Source organism: Mytilus trossulus, unplaced genomic scaffold (assembly GCF_036588685.1).
Source record: "Mytilus trossulus isolate FHL-02 unplaced genomic scaffold, PNRI_Mtr1.1.1.hap1 h1tg000110l__unscaffolded, whole genome shotgun sequence".
NCBI lineage: Eukaryota > Metazoa > Mollusca > Bivalvia > Mytilida > Mytilidae > Mytilus > Mytilus trossulus.
The window spans coordinates 2,204,288-2,217,196 of NW_026963297.1; positions in this window are offsets into that span (position 1 = coordinate 2,204,288).

The window sequence follows — 12,909 nt, forward strand, 5'->3', positions numbered from 1 at the left end:
CACAGCTAACCAGCTTTCCTTAACGCCTATTGTGGACAATGATTTGACATAGAACACTTTTTATTATTTTTTCTGTAAGGTAGTGGGGTGGAGTGGCCGGCCCCAACTTTGCACTTTCTTTTAAAAAGAATAAACTAAGCCGAAGAACAACCTGTGTTTTTTCTCAAGTAAAACACAGCAACCCAGCTTTGGACCTACTTAAAAAATAAACTAAGCCGAGGAAAACTCTGCATTTTTTATCAAGTATACATCAGCTACCAAGCTTCTTTTTTCACCTAGTGCGGACGAAAGTATTGCCGTAGAACATTGTTTTGAATTTTTCTGTAAGGTTGGGGTTGGGTGTCCGACCCCAACTTTGGACCTACTTTAAAAGAAGAAAAAACTAAGCCGAACAACACCCTAGAAGTTTTCTCATGTTAACCTTAGCTACGCAGCTCCATTTCCACCTAGTGCAGACAATGGTTTTGCCGTACAACATATTTTATAAAGGGTGGGGTAGGGTGTGAAATACGTCGTTACTGTGAATCGGCTCTCAATATCGAACGACCAGAGTTACTCCGTTTTAAATAAGAATCTGACACGCAGATACCACTAGTATGTGTAACTAAATATCACTTCTCGTTAGGAAATATAAATAAAGCTTTACGAAAACATTATAAAATACTAGTTCGCAATGCGAAATGTAGGGAGCTATTTCCAAAACCACCAATGGTGGCATATAGTAGACATCGGAACTTAAAAGAAATACTGACTAGATCGGTAGTCAAAGCTTAGTACAATATGAAGGATTGGGTCAGGACCCCTGACGAAGCACCCACCCTTCATATGAGCCACGGAATATTATAGAGTTTGTCCTGTTCTGTACTGCAGAAACACGATGTGGTGGGTCCTGGGGAATAGGCAAACGTGGCTGATAGGTACTTCCAGACATTCAACACTTTTTTGGTCTTTTGGAAAATGTTGTTTGTGCTGTATTTAGACCCTTCATCAACGAAAATTGTTTGACATGCTTACATTGGTAGCATTTTTCAAACTAGCATATGTCTTGTTCTATGTTTCTAAATATACTTTGATAAGTATATCACAGACGACAAAAAGGTGAACAAACAGATAAAATTTCTAAACAATTATATGATACCTATCAGTTCATAATTTACATTTCATTAGTAACTATCATTTGCTTTTTTTCATTTTCCTATTATATGTACCTCCTGTTATGTGTTTTTTCCTCCATAGATAAACACTCTATGGTAACAAAGTCAACCATGTTCGTCATATATTCATATAATTCATCGCCAAAATGTAATACATAAAATAAATTAAGGACTAAACATATATATACATAATATTTATGCTGTATGAATTTAAGACACAATTACTACATAAGTAAGCCGCCAACCAAAAGCAATAACAACAACGTCACACATGTACAAATAAAATAATTGTTTCGTTCAATGTATGATTGGATGCAATAGTACAAAGTCACGTCAAATGAATAACAGACCTGACAGTAAAAGTTATATTAAAAAGGACAGTCCTTCACCAAACGGTAAAACCAAAAAGTCATAATGCAAATTGTTGCAAACTGGTAACTAGTATATGATAAACAACAAACTATGAAGATGTCAAAGAATCACCTTTACGTCGTGAAAAGGAAGCAAATGATACCCAAGGGACATTCAAACTCATAAGTCGAAAATAAACTGACAACGCCATGTAGGTTTATTTGTTTAGTACGAAATTACATGAAGTGAGTACGATTTTGCTTTATTACGAGACTCTCGCTATTTGACATATTTGACCTAAAATAAAATATTTCAAATTACTATCTTCAATGTTGACGACAATATGGCTGAACTTTAATTGGCGAGTCATGCTAGTCATGCTATAAACTCACGAAGGCATGTGTCCATTTCGATTCATAAAAAGAGTGTAACGGAACGCAAATGTAGTTTAGAAATGTCTTAAATTACTAGTTGCGGACATCTGTATGATTTGTTAAATGATAGTTGACTTTTCGACAGATTACTATTATTACCGTAAACTATGAATTATCTTCAAGTGTGTACTAAAAAAATCTATAGATTAAAGATTGTCTTTATTAGAACTTCTATTTAACCAAACAGAATAAATGAAACAAACTTACCATTATTCGTTAACTACAAATAATCGTCAAAAGTGTAATGAAAGGTAATTTAAATTTCGCTACACAATAAAGATTGTGTTTACTTAAACGTTAAGTAAGCCAAACATAATGATTAAAGCAAAATTATAATTTACGTTAGCTTTATAAATTTTATCACCGATCACAAACTGTCAAATTTATACAGATTAATCCCACTTCGAACATCCGTCTCTTTTTGTATAAAACCTTATATAAATTATGGTATACAATTTCTAAACTTGTAATAACAAAGTCATGAATGGACATTGGTATAACAAAAATCAACATTGATATCAATAAAAGTAAGACGAAGTGTATCAGTTTCAATTCAATATTTAGGCTATACTAAAATATAGAAAATAAAAGAATGAAATGTATTTGGGTTGATAGTTAAAATAATGTTGACGTCTGTAATATCTGAAAACGAAATGTCTTTTGCATTATTCGAAGGTGGTCTAATATCTAGAACTGCTGTATTGATGGGATATATAAAGTGAGTTTAGTTACATTTGGTTAGAGAAAGCTTGTGGTCATTAAAAACGTAAATTAAAAAAGAACTAGATAATGTATTTCTCTTTTCTATGATGCACTTAAACGAAGTTTCGTTCGTTCAAATATCGAAACTATTTCACAGTTATGACATACCTTATCTAGTTGAAATAGGTTCACGGAAAAAGAGTCAAGGGAAAAACGTCATTAATTTGGAAGGTAAAGAGTCACACATTTTGATAAATGTAGGGAGAAACAGCCACAAATCTAAAATGTCAACATTAAATTTTGTATAATTATTTCATATTTCATCGTTTATTTTTGAAATTATACTGAAATTTAAATGGCAACTTATGTCCCTCTGGTATCTTTCGTCCCTCTTTTATGATATTGTGTATATGAGAAACCACTATATTTAAGGTTTCAATTTTGTATCTGTCCAGATATTACACAATTGACAGGGAAACAGTTATCTGGAGCCGTGTAGTTAGTAAGTATCCGCCTGTTGGATTGTAATCATGTGTTTTAATCTTATAAACGTAATTATTTGCAATAAACACAAAATCAAAACATACCGATATTTTAGAATTAAACACTCAATTCAATTCAATCTTGAGACCAAATATCAATATACTCTTTTCATAGAGCTTTTTTACATTTTGCCAAAAGGTACGAACGAACGTAAAGGAAGCACGTATTACATTTAAACAATAACAATAAAGAGTCTTTGGTTGATCCGGTAAAACAGCATTAATCTGCTTGACCACAATACTTTTTTGTCAAATTGGGAATCAAAATATTTGTTTAGGAAAAGTCATAACCTCCTGAAGTTAAATGCTCGTGCTTTTACACTGATAGCAAAAATGAAAAACTTTTTTGGGGAAATTAAACAGTCTCTCTCTCTCTATCTGGTTAATTGTGTATACTAGATTAAGGCTAAGATCTAGAATTGGAGGCTATGAACGTGTCTGTTGGGTAGAGGTACTCTTGTACGCCACACTCCATAATCTGCTCTCAAAATCAACTAAATATATACAAGTAGATCGTTTAGTTCATCTACATACACATTTTATCACATTAATGTATATCAAGAAAATAACTCTGCAGTTTTGCATCCAATATATTGTAGAAATAATAATGACCATTAAACAGTAAACAAACTTGAAAGATATACCCATATTGGTCACTCGACACCCAGGGCCAAAACACAAATATACGCTAAAATAACCGTTCCATTATGATCCTAACTCCGGTGTATGGACACATCACAAGGTGATCATGAATAGTACATAGGAAAAGGCGATGATTCACAAGTTAATAACGAGCATCAGCATTTATTTGCTTTGGTATTTTCTTATGTTAATCATTTCAACATTGTAATTTTAAAAGTGTACCGGTGGGGGCGGGGTGTAGGAGTACTTTAACCAAATTTAGGGGTATTCTTTCTTCTGACTACCATGCCATATATTTAGAATATTTTGTTAACTCCTTCCACCTGGTGGTACTATACTTTTACCTATCGTACGTCCCAACATCCTATATCTCACGAAAAATATAGTTTAATAAGTGTCGTTGCATGTAGAGAACTGGTCCTAAATAGGATCACATTGGGTTGAAATGCTATCGAAGTTATAGGACTATTATTGAAACATGTCAAAATAAAGGATCCCTAAAACGACTTTTACTCTACTGTTATTTAAACATATGTTAGTGTCCAAAACTGAAAAATAGATCAGACAAACTGTTTTTCAATTTGAAGTTTTTTTTTATACATGTATTAAAAGCATGCGTCGGAAGCGCTTTTACGGACTTCTGAGTTGAAGCCTTATTTTTCATTATAGCCTAAGGTGACCAGAACATCACACAACAAAATTACGCAAATTACAGCATACTGTTGTATATTAATGCAGAATAATACGAATAATATGGGTTGGATTGCCGATTTAAGAATTTGAATTGATGGTTTATTTATTGGACGTAGAAGAGATTAAATCTATAATTTAACATTAAGAATTACGGTAAGAATTTCAATTTTAAAGCAATCGATCATAGTTGTCAAAACACTTGAGTGGTTTATTCATCATATGCATGTTCCATGTGTGTGAATGAATTGAACAATCTCATCTCTGGTATCTGGTCTCAACAAAACATAAGACTCAAGGTAATAATTGCATTAAAAAGGCATTAAAATATTAATAGATTTAAATCTCTGTTTTAATTCTCATTTTAATGATGTCTCTCTTGAGAGAGATTGATTTCAATCAGAGAAATGTGTTCTCCTTGACAGTTGAGAAATATTTCTTTTGTATTGAATTTTACAGATGTTAAAATTATACAATCATATGAAATTACAGACATCTACAAGGTGCATGCTTTCTTTGTGGCAACAATGAAAATTGATTGGCAAATTTACAAAATATATATATACTCATTACTGGCTGTATGCAAACGTATGTAAGAATTTACTAAGCAAAACAGAAGCTACTTTAAATCGTTAACTTAGTAAATAGCTAGGTACTGTCGTATATATACACTTAAAACAAACTACAATTATATTAATTATGATTAGGAAACACAACGGCCGATAAACTTCATTCAATTTCTGAGTTGCAAAATGGAATTAAAAAAAAATAAAAGTAAACCATCAACACTACAATCCCAGAAAGTACACAGATTAAATAATGCCACTGACGGGTCATAACAGTACGTATTAAGATATTTTTATAGTATTTATGTTCCAGACCATATGAGTATTTGTTTGGATCTATCCGTACTTTTTTCAAAATGCGTATACGGTCAGAATGTACGCATAGGGTCTACCTAATGTTAAATGTAAATGAAATAAAACTTAATATTCTAACTGTTAAGAAGGTCACGTAAATTTGATATGTTACGATTGTGTATCCAGCATGTCAGTAATACATGAGATTTAATTTTATCTTACCTCCTATACATTTATAAGAAAAGGATTGGTTAAGAGCAACCACGTGGGACAGTGTATAATCCATATTATGTTAGTAGTGGAGTTGTGTCCCTTTCTACAAACAACACGGCGGTGAGAAAAAAATCTTAAATCGATAATGAACGATTGGGACTAATTCCATACAACACATTTAAAGCTAACAAGTTTTTATTGTTGGCTCTTGTTTTTAAATAGACCTATGGCAGTTGGTTCATAATACTAACAGTATTGAAGACTTGATCACTTTTATAGACCACAAGTCTTAATATCACATGTTAAGATAGTCGGTAAGATAAATTCGTCACATACTGTGCTAGTGACCTAATACGATATAAATGGAGTCAGTAAATTCCATATTCGGATTCGAGCTTCGCTTTCACCCGATATGTAATGTACCGATCCCATATATATATATATATATATATATATATATAAACGAGTCTAAATTGAAAACTACGTTCAAACCTATGATTGCGTTGGATAAAAACCGCAATTTTTATACGTGTGCATGTCAAACAAATTTCGTTGTAGAAGGGTCTAAAAACAGCACAAACAACATTTTCCAAAAGACCAACAAAGTGAAAAAGTATATTTTAACAAAACGCATTTGACTAACAGGTCGAACAACTGATGTTCTTTAACCCTGCTGACTGCCATTAGCGACTGCCAAATAAAATCACAAGTTGTAACAAACTGGATCTTAATATAAATTTAATACGTCACAGAAAAAAAAAAATTGTTAACTTGTGGCCACGATGTTGCGCCACAAAATTTTGGTGTCAATATTTCTTTAGTACACCAGATCTAGATTTCGAAAATATATGTCTCTTCAGTGATGTTAGGGATCGAAACGGTATTTGGAAGGCCATATAATTTACTCTCAATTTTAGATTGACTCTTGATTTAAAAGTCAATATAGGATGAACGGATCATATATATATATATATAATATAATTGCCTAACAATGTAATTTTAACACACTATTTAGTATGTAAATATAAGAATGTTTAAAATATTAACAAAATGATGAAAATAAACGCAATAGTTCGCTAGACCAACTAGCGTTATCAAGCGTGCATCTATCCAGGTGAAATCGGATGAAGATGATAAGAAACTTTTGCAGCTCAATGTATGTGTTGCACTTAGCTGCCTTGAAAATAAGAAAATTTTGCAGCTCAATGTCTATGAGCAATTGAATTTAGCTGCTTTGAAAGTAAGAAAATTTTGCAGCTCAATGTATATGTTGCACTTGGACCTAGCTACCTTGAAAATACATAATTGGTAGTTGAAGTTAGCAACGTCCATTGGCCAATATTACGGGATAAAAAGGACGATGCTTTGTTTTTAAATTATTCTTTATCTTTCCTGTATCTGTTTTCGTCTTTTTCGTTAAGACCATCAGGTTCTAAAGTGTGGAGTTGGTGGATCCAAAAGTTTTCTCTTCTCCTCGCCGTGGTGTCCCACTCGGTGTTGACTTCTATAATTTGGAAAGTACAACATTAGCAAAAGGATGTTTCGTTGAACTAAGATGTCTTTTGAGAGGACAGTTTTTGTTGGTTTTGTACGATGAACGATGGTTATTGAGCCGAATATTAAATTTGTCCATTGTTTCTCCCACATACTGAATGCCACAAGTGTCACATGTTAATATATAAATTGAGTTTCCGTTTAACAGTTGGAATAAGAGTAGATGGTATAATTTTGTTTAGTAATGGAGCTGATGAAAGAACTGCTTGTATTGGCAGATTTACAACACAAACAATTCCTTCGACCACATTGTTTGTAGCAACCGGGCGATGGATTAGGATTAGGCTGCTTTGCTAATACAGATGTCACTAATTTGTCACGGATGTTTTTAGGTCTTCTGAAGGCCATGACTGGTGGTGATGAAAAAACTTTTTTTAGATTTAAATTTATTTTCTATAATTTTCCAATGCTTCTGAACAATGGATGACACATTTTTAAAATCAGGATGGTAAGTGAGTACAAGGGGTGTTCTGTTAGCTGCTTTATTCTTATCTTTGTACTCAAGAAGTTCTTGGCGACTAGTTCTGTTTGCTCTTTCGAAAACGCTATCAATGATGTTGTGATTGTATCCTTGAACAACTAGATGTTTTCTCCATAGATGATTCATATGTAAATTTTATTGAATGGTGGAAAGAGTTACATTGTTCTAGAAATTCATTGAGATGTTGTTGTGAATCTATCCATTTGAAATCAATATCGTCAATGAATCGGAACCATGATAAGGGCTGATATGGAGCACTAGCCAAGAGTCATTTTTCAAGTTGGCCCATAAATATGTTGGCATATGACGGGGCCATTTTTGTGCCCATACTAGTACCGTCTATCTGGAGATAGTGTTTTTCATTGAAAGAGAAGTTGTTATTCTCCAGTACTAGTTTCAGAAGTATAACAAGGCACTCAGTAGGAGGATTTTTTTCACTACGAGTGTTCCATGCATCTTTACACGCTGCTATTCCTTCGTCTTGTGGAATGTTGGTATATAAAGAAGACACGTCCATGGATGCAAGTATAGTATTGCTTGGTAAAGGATTGAGGCTTTCCATTTTCTTGAGATAATCAGTTGTATTTTGAATGGATGAGGGTAGTTATTTTACATGAGGTCTTAGATGATGGTCTACAAGTTCTGATATCTTTTCAGTTGGATGACTATTCGCTGACACAATTGGTCGACCTGGATTGCCCGTTTTATGTATTTTAGGCAACATATAGAATCGTCCGGCCTTTGCTTCGTTCTCAAGAGGTCGGAGATAATCAATATCGTCAATGAATCGGAACCATGACAAGGGCTGATATGGAGCACTAGCCAAGAGGCGTTTTTCAAGTTGGCCTATACATATGTTGGCATATGACGGGGCCATTTTTGTGCCCATACTAGTAGCGTCTATCTGGAGATAGTGTTTTTCATTGAAAGAGAAGTTGTTATTCTCCAGTACTAGTTTCAGAAGTGTAACAAGGCACTCAGTAGGAGGATTTTTTTTCACTACGAGTGTTCCATGCATCTTCACACGCTGCTATTCCTTCGTCTTGTGGAATGTTGGTATATAAAGAAGACACGTCCATGAATGCAAGTATAGTATTGCTTGGTAAAGGATTGAGGCTTTCCATTTTCTTGAGATAATCAGTTGTATCTTGAATGAATGAGGGTAGTTATTTCACATGAGGTCTTAGATGATGGTCTACAAATTCTGATATCTTTTCAGTTGGATGACTATTCGCTGACACAATTGGTCGACCTGGATTGCCCGTTTTATTTTTTTTAGGCAACATATAGAATCGTCCAGCCTTTGCTTCGTTCTCAAGAGGTCGGAGATAATCAAAGGTGTCATTGTCTATATGCTTATTGTCGAACATCTCTTGAAAGACGGTGTTGATCCTTCGAATAGTATTAAGCGTTGGATCTGTGGTTAATTGTCTATAAAAAATGGAGTTAGAAAGTTGGCGATTCCCCTCTGCTATACAATCTGTTTTATTCATGATAACCACAGCGCCCCCTTTTTCGGCAGGTTTTATTACAATATCCTCTTGATCTTTTCACGCTTTTTAAGCTATACTTTCTGACTTGGATAAATTATAATTTCTTGTATTTGTTATACAGGACTTTATATCAGACCTCACGTAGTTAATGAATGACTCCAAGTTATCATTTTTACTCTTTGGTGGTTTCCATTAACTTGTCTTCCTAAATTTTGGGGTGGGCGTGACTTCTTCATTGGTGTCAGTATCTGAATCTGTTAACCGGCTTCTTCAAGAATTTTCTTGCCCCTATTGTAGAAAAAAATCTTTCAAGCGTAAACGTCTAGCGAATTGGTCTAGGTCTTCGTCTAGCTAAAAAGTTGTTTACAGTTGATGGGATAGGACAGAAGTTTAAACCTTTACTTAGAAGAGATTTCTCAGCACGTGTAAGTTCTTTAGATGACAAATTTACAACAATGCTTTCTGTTTTTTGTTTCCGTCTTTTCAATTTTCTTTTTCTAGGGATCTTATGATTTGTTGTATTAATATCATGCATATGCTGATTCAAATGGACAGTGTGAATTTTATCTCTTTGACATTTATTCCTTTGTTTTTCTTTATGTTTCGATAGTTCAATTTGTTCAATATCTGCGAGGCGACGTTTAACTATTGCTAAATCGTCACTAGAAATGTTACTAGTGTCGATGATATAAACTTATCATAAATACCAGGACTTCATTTTATATATACGCCAGACGCGTGTTTCGTCTACAAAAGACTCATCAGTGACGCTCAAATCCAAAATAAGTTTTAAAAAGCCAAATTAAGTACGAAGTTGAAGAGTATCAGATATCTGATATTTCATTTACAATTTGTTTGTAATTTGTGGTTGTAAAAGAAAGGAACAGTTGAAGAAGCTGGATTAAACAGTTAAACATAATTTCATTCCAACGGCTCATGAATCTTTTGGATTTATGTCCGGGTGCCTGGCGACTCACTTTGTTGTTTTAAACTTTTGGTAGAGTTTTACTTTGAATATTGAAGTTATTAGAATTAAACATAACTCGAAAGAAAAGATTGTACAATATTGAGCAAGTTTACTACAAAAACCGTAAAAGAATCTAAACAATATTTTTTTTAAAAATCCGTCGAAAATACAATGAGAAAATATAATAAAAACGTGTCGAAAAGTAATGCAAAGAATGAATAAAGTAGCTTTGTTACCCTTATAATACCAGTTGTTGATATAATATTTCCAGATTATTATGTAGGGCTGATGATATATTTCACTTCATTTAACTAATTGTAATAATATCAATTTGTAAATTCCAATAAATGTTTGTCTAAAATTTACCCATACAATCCAAATACATATATGGTTCCTGTTTGTCCTATAATGCACGTTTATACGCATACGATCAGGAACGTATCATTGTGGTCTGTTTTCATTCTGCGTACGGTCCAAATCGTCATATGGTCTGGGATATTTATATAAACCTATAAACATATGGTGGATATTGTTATACACTACTTATAGGTTGCATTTCTGTATATATTGACAATGCAATTTCCCTTAGGAACTCCTTTTACGTCTTAAACTGTACCACTTTTACTATGAAGTTTTGAGAAAAAATCTTATCCTAGAATTGAAAGTATATATGCATCACAATTGTTTTCAAAGGTCAAAATATAGAGCTGTGCGGCATATTTTCAACGTTTATATGCCCTGAACTTCTCAGAGTTTAAACTAACACTAATTTTCTTAACTACCCCTACCTCAAATGAAAGGTTACCACAGATTTCAATGTAAACAATATGCACATGTTTATTTACAGGTTACATTCCCAAGTTATGTCGTTGTGAGATGGAACACAGGGAGCATAACTGAGAACCAGTATGTAAACAAAATTAATTTTCTATGAATATTCAAGATCTCCCAAAAGAGGCGTGTTTTGAGAAACAGCTGTATTTACAAAGTGCAACCTATAACATGTACTAAATATATTTTAAAAGATATCCAATAGATATGTTATTTGTGTGCGTCAGCCTAAAAAATTACTTAACACACATAGGGAAAACGTACTATGCAACTGTTTTTAAAATATATTTCTTTAATTTCACTGTTATCTACCAAATTGTAAGTTTGGTATCATTTTGGTCTGTTTTCATCCACTGGTGCGATGTCGTTACTGATGGACGTTTCGTTCATGAGTGTATCCGAGTGGTTGGCAATCCTGTGGTTGAGAGTTCAAACCCATACACTGTGCGTATTGCTGTGTGTTTCTTTATTCCACATAGGCTAGAGGTAACGGGAACGATTGAGATCTCACTCTGTCTGTGACTTTGAGAACAAATTAATTACAATAGTCACATATTCGGATCCAGAATTCATGTGGCAAAAAGTTATTTAAGTGTTTAATTATTTCGGAGTTAGTAACAATTCTAATCTGTTTGCTTATGTGTTCTTAGTTCTACGAATATCTGTCTACTCATGTATGTTGACAATGAAACCACATCTTCTGATAAGAATTGTATATGATGGTCCAAGTAATATGTCGAAAACGTGTACATTTCATTTTTTCTAGATTATCGCATGCGATTGTGGTACCTTTTTGGTCTCTTTTCATTGTGTTGCATATAAATATGAATCGTAACACTTTATATTTACTAAACAGGTAAAAGATATACTTTTTAAGAAACAAAAAAAACAACTTCTTGGCACCAGGCTATGAAGGAATAAAATCTCAGATCAAAATAAAATTGAGAATGGGGAATGTGTCAAAGTGACCACAATCCGACCATAGAACAGACAAAAGCAGAAAGTCACCAATAGGTCTGCAATGCAGCGAGAAACTCCCGCACCCGGAGGCGTCCTTCAGCTGGCCCCTAAACTAATATCTATACTAGTTCAGTGATAATGGACGCCATACTAAACTCCGAATTATATCATAGCATGGACAATATGTTGGTTATACGTAATTGTGCATAGCAACGATACCTATCAATAATGTGCAGATAACCCAAACTTTTTATAAGTTGATCCGGGTTTTCAAACATTTTCTGTTCAATTTTTAACTTCACACCAATCGGTCAAAAAGGCTATCACTTCTCTACTGTTACGTCCAAACAATGAAAAGTGTTTCATTCACCAACAAAAAAAGTGCGAAAAATATCCAAAGCAATTTTGTATATCAAAGTTATGTAGATCCGTGAAACCGTTCATGTCAATTGCGAACTGACCAAATAATTTTTATATTACGACCAGTCCACTGATATTGACATTATCAGAGAGTACACATCAAAGGCAAGTGCACAAATCACCGATAGATATGTTAATTCGTTAGTACGTTACATGAAGTGATTACAATTGAGCTTCATGACGACTCTCTCGCTAATGGATATTTGTGGCTAAAAATAAAATATCGTTTATTTCAAATTACTATCTGGTAATTAAGTGAAAATTAAAGACGGAAATACGTTTTGTGTTCAATGGAATCATAGTTCAAATTAGTTTAACTACTGTATAATTGTCTCGAAAACAACCCTTTCACCCCGGTAAAATTCAGATGTAAACATTTATTCAAAGTTATTTGGTACATTTATCACCTTTGCGAATCAGGCTATTATCTCACGAAGGCGGGAATCCTTTTCCATTGATTAAAAATGTAACGGAACGCAAATGTACTGTAAAAATATATTAAATTACAAGTTGCGGACACTTTATATGATTTTTTAAATGATAGTTCACCTATGGAAAGGATAATCCTATCATTATTTGTGTGTTATTTGTAGTTATAAATTATCTTCAGAAGTA